General features: G+C 37.9%; 1 non-coding gene across 1 annotated transcript; it reads right to left on the bottom strand.

Annotated features, from left to right (window-relative positions):
- Positions 1–4,435: 4,435 nt before the first annotated feature.
- LOC126963530 (U6 spliceosomal RNA) lies at positions 4,436–4,542 on the bottom strand. The gene has a single exon (XR_007729146.1). It is a non-coding gene; the product is annotated as a U6 spliceosomal RNA (small nuclear RNA).
- Between the last annotated feature and the right edge of the window lie 6,210 nt (positions 4,543–10,752).

Genomic DNA, 10,752 nt, shown 5'->3' with positions numbered 1-10,752 from the left:
TTTCCCATCATTCAACACCTAACTCATTATGGACAAACAACAATACTCAACATTGCCTAATTATCTTGTGTTTTAAAACACGTAATGATATGGAGTAAATACTTTATTTTTATTTCCATTTAAATCCCGGGAAAGGAATATCATTTTATCCTTCTTTTGCAGGTAAAAATTTGAAACAATAAATTAAAAAATTATTCAAACTCATATATTTGCCAGAGGCAGAACAAGATTTGAACCCAGATCTTTATAACCCACAGTCTATACAATTATTCAGTAAATAAGATGACGTGTCTATGTGTGTTTATCCATTTAGGTTATACCGTCTCTTGTCTTGCTCCCTCAAACAGACATTCCATAATGCTTTCAGAAATTATGTTCAGATATCAAATGTTTCTCCTTCACTGGACATCCTTTAGAGGCTCTCCAAGCCCTGCTAATGTTCACATTCATAAGGCCCTTCCTGACATGGGTCCTGCCTTTCCAACTCAGGAACTCCTCCACAACCACTCATTCCACTAAATATACCCCATAAGATTCTGTCCTCCTTTGAGTTTTGTTGCCTGTGGGGTTTGTCCCAGGCTCATTGGTTGGACAGTTAGCTTCTCATTATGGATCAGAAGAATGCATAACCGTGACCCCTCCATCCAGAACGCAGGCCTAAGGGAGGCTGCCTGGAGAGTGCAGCTCACTCCGTCAGTGGAGTCCAACCCCTATCATTTGGAAAAAAAAAAAAAAATCACGGTTGAACAGAACACAACCTGACAATATCTTTGTTATGTGCATAAACATTTCAGTCATTGGAAAAAAAATCTTGATTTTACTTGACAGACTTGCAGCATCTATCATGAAAGAAAAGCAAATGTGTGACAGGTTGTAAAACGGAAGGCAATATCGCCTCATTAGAGTTCATTTTAAGTTGGGTTTAAATGATGCCTTGTCATGCATCTAAATAACTTAAGTGGATACTGGGAATGTGTTTATCATATTGCTTGGAATAAGTGTTTTGTTTTGTTTTTTTTTTTTTACTCCCCTAAATATATCCCTTCTCACAATTGCAAAGGTAAAAAAGAGCCTCCTTCCCTACAGGAGGCGGTGAGTGTAATCAGGACTTTAATGACATTTTCCCCTCATAGCCTGCCCTTGTCTATTACCAGGAGTGACTCTGAGCAAGGAAAGCTAGGAAGTCACCGTTCTGATCGTTTCCTTCTTCCTCTTTTAGGCTCGTGTCTCCCTTGGTGTTTTTATATAATTTTGTTGAAAACACTACAAAAGATGCAGTTTATAGAGTGGCTGAGGGTGTGGCCCCTTCACATGAGACTGCTTTGGTTCTAATTCTGGCTCTGCCACTTAATAGCTATGTGACCTTGGAAAAGTTACATGTTCTTTCTGCGACCCTTTTTTTTTTTTTAAATAACAACTTTGTTGAGATGTAATTCATGTATCATACCATTTGAGATGTACAATTCAATTATTATTTTTAAATTTTATTTTGCAAATGCATTTCATACACAGATATTTTTCTTTTCTTATACTTTAAGTTCTGGGGTACCAGTACCATGCTGTTTTGGTTACTGTAGCCTTGTAGTATAATTTGAAGTCAGGTAGCATGATGCCTCCAGCTTTGGTCTTTTGGCTTAGGATTGTCTTGGCAATGTGGGCTATTTTTTGGTTCCATATGATCTTTAAAGTAGTTTTGTCCAATTCTGTGAAGAAAGTCATTGGTAGCTTAATGGGGATGGCATTAAATCTATAAATTACCTTGGGCAATATGGCCATTTTCATGATATTGATTCTTTCTATCCATGAGCATGGAATGTTCTTCCATTTGTTTGTATCCTCTTTTATTTCGTTGAGCAGTGGTTTGTAGTTCTCCTTGAACAGGTCCTTCATACCCCTTGTAAGTTGGATTCCTAGGTATTTTATTCTCTTTCAAGCAAACGTGAATGGGAGTTCACTCACAATTTGGCTCTCTGTTTGTCTATTATTGGTGTATAAGAATGCTTGTGATTTTTTCACATTGATTTTTGTATCCTGAGACTTTGCTGAAGTTGCTTAACAGCTTATGGAGATTTTGGGCTGAGACGATGGGGTTTTCTAAATATACAATCATGTCATCTGCAAACAGGGACAATTTGACTTCTTCTTTTCCTAATTGAATACTTGTATTTCCTTCTCCTGCCTGATTGCCCTGGCCAGAACTTCCAACACTATGTTGAATAGGAGTGGTGAGAGAGGGCATCCCTGTCTTGTGCCAGTTTTCAAAGGGAATGCTTCCAGTTTTTGCCCATTCAGTATGATATTGGCTGTGGATTTGTCATAAATAGCTCTTATTATTTTGAGATACGTCCCATCAATACCTAATTTACTGAGAGTTTTCAGCGTGAAGGGCTGTTGAATTTTGTCAAAGGACTTTTCTGCATCTATTGAGATAATCATGTGGTTTTTGTCTTTGGTTCTGTTTATATGCTGGATTACGTTTATTGATTTGCATATGTTGAACCATGGTATTGGTACCAAAACAGAGATATACACCAATGGAACATAACAGAGTCCTCAGAAATAATACCACACATCTAAAACCATCTGATCTTTGACAAACCTGACAAAAACAAGAAATGGGGAAAGGATTCCCTATTTAATAAATGGTGCTGGGAAAACTGGTTAGCCATATGAAGAAAGCTGAACCTGGATCCCTTCCTTACACTTTATACAAAAATTAATTCAAGATGGATTAAAGACTTAAATGTTAGACCTAATACCATAAAAACCCTAGAAGAAAACCGAGGCAATACCAGTCAGGACATAGGCATGGGCAAGGACTTCATGTCTAAAACACCAAAAGCAATGGCAACAAAAGCCAAAATTGACAAATGGGATCTAATTAAACTAAAGAGCTTCTGCACAGCAAAAGAAACTACCATCAGAGTGAACAGGCAACCTACAGAATGGGAGAAAATTTTCACAATCTACTCATCTGACAAAGGACTAATATCCAGAATCTACAAAGAACTCAAACAAATCTGCAAGAAAAAAAAACCAACCCCATCCAGAAGTGGGTAAAGGTATGAACAGACACTTCTCAAAAGAAGACATTTATGAAGCCAACAGACATATGAAAAAATGCTCATCATCACTGGCCATCAGAGAAATGCATATCAAAACCACAATAAGATGCCATCTCACACCAGTTAAAATGGTGATCATTAAAAAGTCAGGAAACGGCCGGGTGCGGTGGCTCAAGCCTGTAATCCCAGCACTTTGGGAGGCCGAGACGGGCGGATCATGAGGTCAGGAGTTTGAGACCATCCTGGCTAACACGGTGAAACCCCGTCTCTACTAAAAAATATGAAAAAAACTAGCCGGGCGAGGTGGCGGGCGCCTGTAGTCCCGGCTACTCGGGAGGCTGAGGCAGGAGAATGGCGTAAAAACCCAGGAGGCAGAGCTTGCAGTGAGCTGAGATCCGGCCACTGCACTCCAGCCTGGGCGACACAGCGAGACTCCGTCTCAAAAAAAAAAAAAAAAAGAAAAGTCAGGAAACAACAGGTACTGGAGAAGATGTGGAGAAATAGGAATACTTTTACACTGTTGGTAGGACTGTAAACTAGTTCAACCATTGTGGAAGACAGTGGGGCGATTCCTCAAGGATCTAGAACTAGAAATACCATTTCATCCAGCAATCCCATTACTAGGTATATACCCAAAGGATTATAAATCATGTTACTATAAAGATATATGCACATGTATGTTTACTGTGGCACTATTCACAATAGCAAAGAATTGGAACCAACCCAAATGTCCATCAATGATAGACTGGATTAAGAAAATGTGGCACATATACACCATGGAATACTATGCACCCATAAAAAGGATGAGTTCATGTCCTTTGTAGGGACATGGATGAAGCTGGAAACCATCATTCTCAGCAACTTATTGCAAGGACAAAAAACCAAACACCATGTGTTCTCGCTTATAGGTGGGAATTGAACAATGAGAACACTTGGATACAGGACGGGGAATATCACACACTGGGGCCTGTCTTGGGGTGGGGGGAGGGGGGAGGGATAGCATTAGGAGATAAACCTAACATAAATGACGAGTTAATGGGTGCAGCACACCAACATGGCACATGTATACATATGTAACAAACCCGCAAGTTGTGCACATGTACCCTAGAACTTGAAGTATAATAAATAAATAAATAAAATTTTAAAAAGAGCAAAAAAGAAAAGTTCTGGGGTACATGTGCACAATGTGCACGTCTGTTACATAGGTATACACGTGCCATGGTGGTTTGCTGCACCCATCAACCCATCATATACATTAGGTATTTCTCCTAGTGCTATCCCTCCCCTAACCACCCCCACCACCCCAAAAGGCCCCAGTGTGTGATGTTCCCCTCCCTGTGTCCATGTGTTCTCATTGTTCAATTCCCACTAAAAATATGGAACGCTTCATGAATTTGCGTGTCATCCTTGTACAGGGGCCATGCTAATCTTCTCGGTATTGTTCCAATTTTAGTATATGTGCTACCGAAACGAGCACACAATTCAATTATTTTTAGTATATTGACAGGGCTGTATAACCAACATCACAACCCATTTTAGAACATGTTCATCACCCCTTAAAAAGAATCCTGTACCCATTCATCAGCCGTCACTCCCCATTTCCTCTCTTCATTTCCTCCAGCCCTAGACATCCACCAATCTACCTTCTGTCTCTATGGATTTGCCCATTCTGGACATCTCATATAAATGAAGGCATACAATGTGTAGTTTTTGTGACTGGTTTCTTTTACTAAGTGTGTTTTTTTCAGGCTCCATCTGTGTTATAACATCTATCAGGGATAGATAGACTTCATTTCTTTTATATCACATTTTTTGTCTTACTCATCAGTTGATGCACATTTGGCTTCTTTCCATGTTTTGGCTATTATGAATAATGCTGCTAAGAACATTCATGTGCAAGTTTTTGGGTGGACATACGTTTTTACTTTGCTTGGATATATACCTAGGAATGGAATTACTGGGCCATATGGTAATTCTGTGTTTAACCTCTTGAGGAACTACCACACTGTTTTCCAAAGCAATTGCTTGATTTTAAATTCCCATCAGTAGTGTATGAGCATTCCAATTTACCCACATCCTTGTCAACACTCATTATTATTTGTTATTTTTTATTATAACTATTATTGTTGGTATGAAATAGCATCTCATGTGGCTTTTGTTTGCTTTATAAATCATTCTACTATAAAGATGCATTCACATGTTATGTTTATTGCAGCACTACTTACAATTGCAAAGACTTGGAACCAACCTAAATGCCCATCAATGATAGACTGGATAAAGAAAATGTGGCACATATACACCATGGAATACTATGTAGCCATAAGAAAGAATGAATTCATGTCCTTCGCAGGGACATGGATGGAACTGGAAACCATCATTCTCAGCAAACAAACACAGGAACAGAAAAATCAAACAGCACATGTTCTCACTCATAAGTGGGAGTTGAACAATGAGAACACATGGGCACAGGGAGGGGAACATCACATACCGGGGCCTGTTGGGGGGTGGGGGTAAGGGGAGGGAGAGCATTAGGGCAAATACCGAATGCAAGCGGGACTTAAAAACCAGATGACTGGTTGATAGGTGCAGCAAACCACCATGGCACTTGTATATCTATGTAACAAACCTACATATTCTGCACATGTATCCCGGAACTTAAAGTAAAATTAAAAAAAAAAATTAGTAGGCGTAATGTTTTAAATCAGTTTAGATTTATAAAAAAAATGAGCAGATAGTACAGAGGGTTTCCATGTAACTCCCTGCCCTCCAACACACACAGTTTCCTCTATTATTAATATCTTACATTTGTGGGGTACCATATGAGTTTTCTAGGGCTACTGTAACAAATTACCACACACTCAGTAGCTTAAAACAACGGAAATCAACTCTTCCAGTTCTCAGGGCTAGAAGCCTGAAAATAAGGTGCCAGCGGGGCCATGTACCCTCTGAAGTCTCCAGAAAGAATCCCTCCTAGCCTCTTCCTAGCTGCAGGTGGTTGCTGGCAATCTTTGGCATTCCTTGGCTTGTGGCTGCATCACTCCCATTTCTGCTTCTGTCTTCACCTGGTCATCTTCCTTGTGTGTGTGCCTGTGTCTCTCATGGCCTTTTTAGAAGGATACTAGTCATTGGATTTAGGGCCCACTATAATCCAGTATGACTTCATTTGAACTTAATTCCATCTGCAAAGACTTCATTTCTAAATAAAGTTACATTCACAGTACCTAAGGTTAGAATTTTAACATATCTTTTTTGTGGAACACAATTCAATCCTCAACAGGTATATTTGTTATAATTAATGAACCAATATTGTTGCATTATTGTTATTAGCTAAGATCCACAGTTTATTCAGATTGCCTTAAATTTTACCTAATGTCCTTTGTCTGTTCCAGAATTCCAGTCATGATACCACATTACATTTTGTGGTCATGTTTCCTTAAGCTACTCTTGAAAATAAGTTTCTTTGTGACTTTGGTTACTTTTGATGACCTTGACAGTTTTGACTAGTCAGGTATGTTATAGGATAACCCTCTATTGGAATTTGTCTGATGTTTTTCTTATCATTAGACTGGGGTTATAGATATTTGGGAAGAAGACCACAGAGTCTTTGAGAGGAAGACCGCACAGTGCCATTTTGATTGCATCACATCAAGGGTACATACTATCAACATAACTTGTCATTGTTGAACATAACCTTTATCACCCAGGTGAAATATTGTTTCTAAAATTACAAAGACCCCCCTCCGTTACACATATACTCTTCGAAAGAAAGTCACTCCTTGAAGCTCACACTTGAATAGGGGATTTTTCTCACTGTCCTTGTGATCCACATTTTCATTTGTGAATTGGGGCTAAAAATAGTACCGATCAATTCAGAGAGATGAGGTACAGGTTTATAAGTTAATTATGTAAAGTTCTAGGAACAATTACTTTCACTGGGTAATAATAAACATTAATGATTATTAGCATTATTATCATCATTATGAAAGTTCTTACCACCTTTTGCCTTTTATTATTATAGGTTTGTGTGTGTGTGCCCTCTCCTTAGTATAGTAATTTCTGTGAGTTTAAACATACATTATTTGAATATTTCCATAATCTCCAGAAATGGCAGTATATCCTCCGTAAAGTGGATGTTCAGTTTAAAAAGTATGTATATGTATGTATCTATATCAATATATGTCTACATCTTAATAAATCCCCATCTTGTCCCCAGTATCTTTAGCTTGTTAGGTTACTGTAAGAAGAAAGCATCATTTAACTGACCTTGAATGGATGACAATAGAAATTGAGGGATCCTTATTTGAGGACCACTGCTCCAACATATTCGTTAAATGCTCATGTGCCATCATTGTAATTCATCTCCTTAGTGGCCTGAAGAATTTTTATCTTCAGTTTCCAAGTTCTGAGGGCAACAGGGAGACATTAAAAGATGATGTGCAACTTTGTAGGCCCAAAGTGGGTTTTATTGAGGAGAGAAAACACATGGTTTTGGTGGAGAAAACATGTATTAGGTTTACTTAGCTTAAATACTTTTAGAGAAACAACACATATTGGAAATAACTTGTTGAAAAGAAGACAAGAAAAGGAAAGGGAAATTGCAAAATGTTCACATTCTTATGCCCTTAAGAATGAAATGAGTTGGGTGCAATGGCTCATGCCTGTAATCCCAACTACTCAGTAGGGTAAGTCAGGCGGATCACTTGAAGCCAGGAGTTCAAGACCAGCCTGGGCAACATATCAAGTCGCCATCTCTACAAACGTTGTATTTAAAAATTAGCGAGGCATGGTAGCATGTACCTGTAGTCCCAGCTGCTTGGGAGGCTGACACGAAGGATCACTTGATTCCACGAGTTCAAGGCTACAGTAAACCATGATCATATCACTGCACTCCAGCCTGAATAGAGCAAGACTCTATCTCTTAAGAAAAATTTTAAAAACCCACAAAATTATGCAAATGAACAAGTTGCCCAGACGACCTAACCATCCCAGTCTTCATATGTTTGTTGCTTTAATAAAGATGCTTCCTACTCACATTATTATTATAATGAAAAAAACAAAAAAAAAACCTCTAATGAAGTGGGTTCAATGTATGGCCCAGTTAACTCTGCCTTATAGGAAAAACTAGAGGAGTGTAGAAGGTGTTGGTGCAATAAAAATAAATAATAAATATCCTTTGGATTTGGCTTAAAATAAAGATGAATATACTAAACATAATCAAGAAATTCTTGGTATTACAGACAAGTTGCATTCGCTGCTAACTTAATCATGGTCAGTTTTTATAAACAATACTTCTGTGTATCCCTGTGGAGATCATTTGTCCTCCTTTCTGATGCCATCATGAATTAAACAGGCTGATAACGTGGGGAAATCCATGAGGGAAGTAGGGCTCAGGGGTCCATAGTCAGAAAGCTTATTTTGACCATAGTATTTGGAATAGATTGGAGGAGAGGAGGACTGAAGTGAGGAAATCTGGAGAGTGTTTCAGTCAGTTGTAAGAGATAATAAGAGACTGAATAAAGCAATTAATTTTTAAAGTATTTTCTTTAAAATTGTAGATATCCCTGGGAGAAGTAATAGCTTAGGCAATCTCATAATTATGCATTCTAGCTATAGAGACACAAATGTTAGATTTAGAAGGCACCCCTTCTATTGAAAGGCCTTGTTCATCCCTCTCCATTAAAGAAGGAAAAACAGAGGCTTAGAGATGAGGAATAAAATATTCAGGTCTCTAGGAGAATTAGAGGAATAATTGGGATCAAAACTGAAGGCTATGGCTTCCTGACCAGTCTGTCTTCCAAAATACCATATTTGCCAGTTATAAATCTAGAGGACTGGTAGCAGACTGAAGGAAAGAATGAGGAATAAACAGGACCCAAGTGATGAGGAATGTGGAATCAGCAGCAATAATTATAATTATTAACTCTTAATATTTTAATATTAAAATAATTAAAAGGAAGAGAAGAAGTCGGAGAAAAATGAACTTTGCCAACTCACATTTTTGCCAAGAGGTAGCCCATTAAGCCATCATCATAACTTCCAGCCCATGAAAAAAATGTACATAGAATTATCTTTTTAATAAAAATGGATTTGCCTTGAGACCCTATTCCTTCCTAGGCACCAAACATAGTCTAACATTTTAATTTTCTTTTTAACTTCTCCAAGCATCACTGATTTACAACCAGTCCCCTGAAGGGTGAAATGATCAGAGTTAGCATTTTCTAAAGACCATACCTTAGAATGATTATCAAGATTTAAAAAAAAACAAAAAATGATTCCAGGCCAACGTAACAGATATTATGTGAATAAGTATGACTAAGAGATAGGTAAAATGTCTTTATCCATGATGATGACTCCTTTCTGTGTGAACTAGAGATAGTCACATGACTTGTTTCCTTATCCATAACATGAAAATGATGATATAAACCTGCTTTAGTGGGCATTTATAAAGGCTTATGGCAACATACTTTTAAGAGTGAAAGCTCAAGGTAAATCGCATTGCACTGTAAGTTGTTAATGCACTCCCAAGTTCTTTCAGTCATACATTAAAGCATCTTTAATTTAGGTTAAATTAACTCAAGCTTTGTAAGAATTCCAGCAGAAGGTAGGATGAAGATTGTTTTATGTTTGTTTTGTTTTGCATATAAACGTTATATATAGTTGGTGTAGAAATCTGTAAAATTAGAACCAGACTAAGAGAAGCAGTGAAGCACAATGATTAAGTAACACCTGACTCTGCCATTTATAAGCAGTTTGGCCCTGTACTTTAAGTAACATCTCTGAGCATGGGCCATTTTTGCTCTTTAAAAGGAGAAAGTAACAATGGCTGCTTCTTAGTGTTGTGGTGAGAATTTAAGTTCTTGTAGTAAGCTGTAAAGCTCTTAAGAATTATTCTTGGTTCCAAGTAAGTACTCAATAAATGTTAGTAACTGTTATTATTATTATTTTTCTTACCTTAATGGTAGATGATTTACATAAGTAAATTATGCATGCAAGATAGATAACAACAAGGGTTAAGAATTAGAAACACTTAATTGGCACTTTTTTTCTTTTTTCTTTTTTTTTTTTAATTTATTTACTATTATTATACTTTAAGTTGTAGGGTACATGTGCATAACGTGCAGGTTTGTTACATATGTATACTTGTGCCATGTTGGTGTGCTGCACCCATCAACTTGTCATTTACATAAGGTATAACTCCCAATGCAATCCCTCCCCCCTCCCCCCTCCCCATGATAGGCCCCGGTGTGTGATGTTCCCCTTCCTGAGTCCAAGTGATCTCATTGTTCAGTTCCCACCTATGAGTGAGAACATGCGGTGTTTGGTTTTCTGTTCTTGTGATAGTTTGCTAAGAATGATGGTTTCCAGCTGCATCCATGTCCCTACAAAGGACACAAACTCATCCTTTTTGATGGCTGCATAGTATTCCATGGTGTATATGTGCCACATTTTCTTAATCCAATCTGTCACTGATGGACATTTGGGTTGATTCCAAGTCTTTGCTATTGTGAATAGTGCTGCAATAAACATACGTGTGCATGTGTCTTTATAGCAGCATAATTTATAATCCTTTGGGTATATACCCAGTAATGGGATGGCTGGGTCATATGGTACATCTAGTTCTAGATCCTTGAGGAATCGCCATACTGTTTTCCATAATGGTTGAACTAGTTTACAATCCCACCAACAG

This window comes from Macaca thibetana, chromosome 9 (genome assembly GCF_024542745.1).
Source record: "Macaca thibetana thibetana isolate TM-01 chromosome 9, ASM2454274v1, whole genome shotgun sequence".
NCBI lineage: Eukaryota > Metazoa > Chordata > Mammalia > Primates > Cercopithecidae > Macaca > Macaca thibetana.
This window is presented reverse-complemented; position numbering and strand designations above follow the sequence as displayed.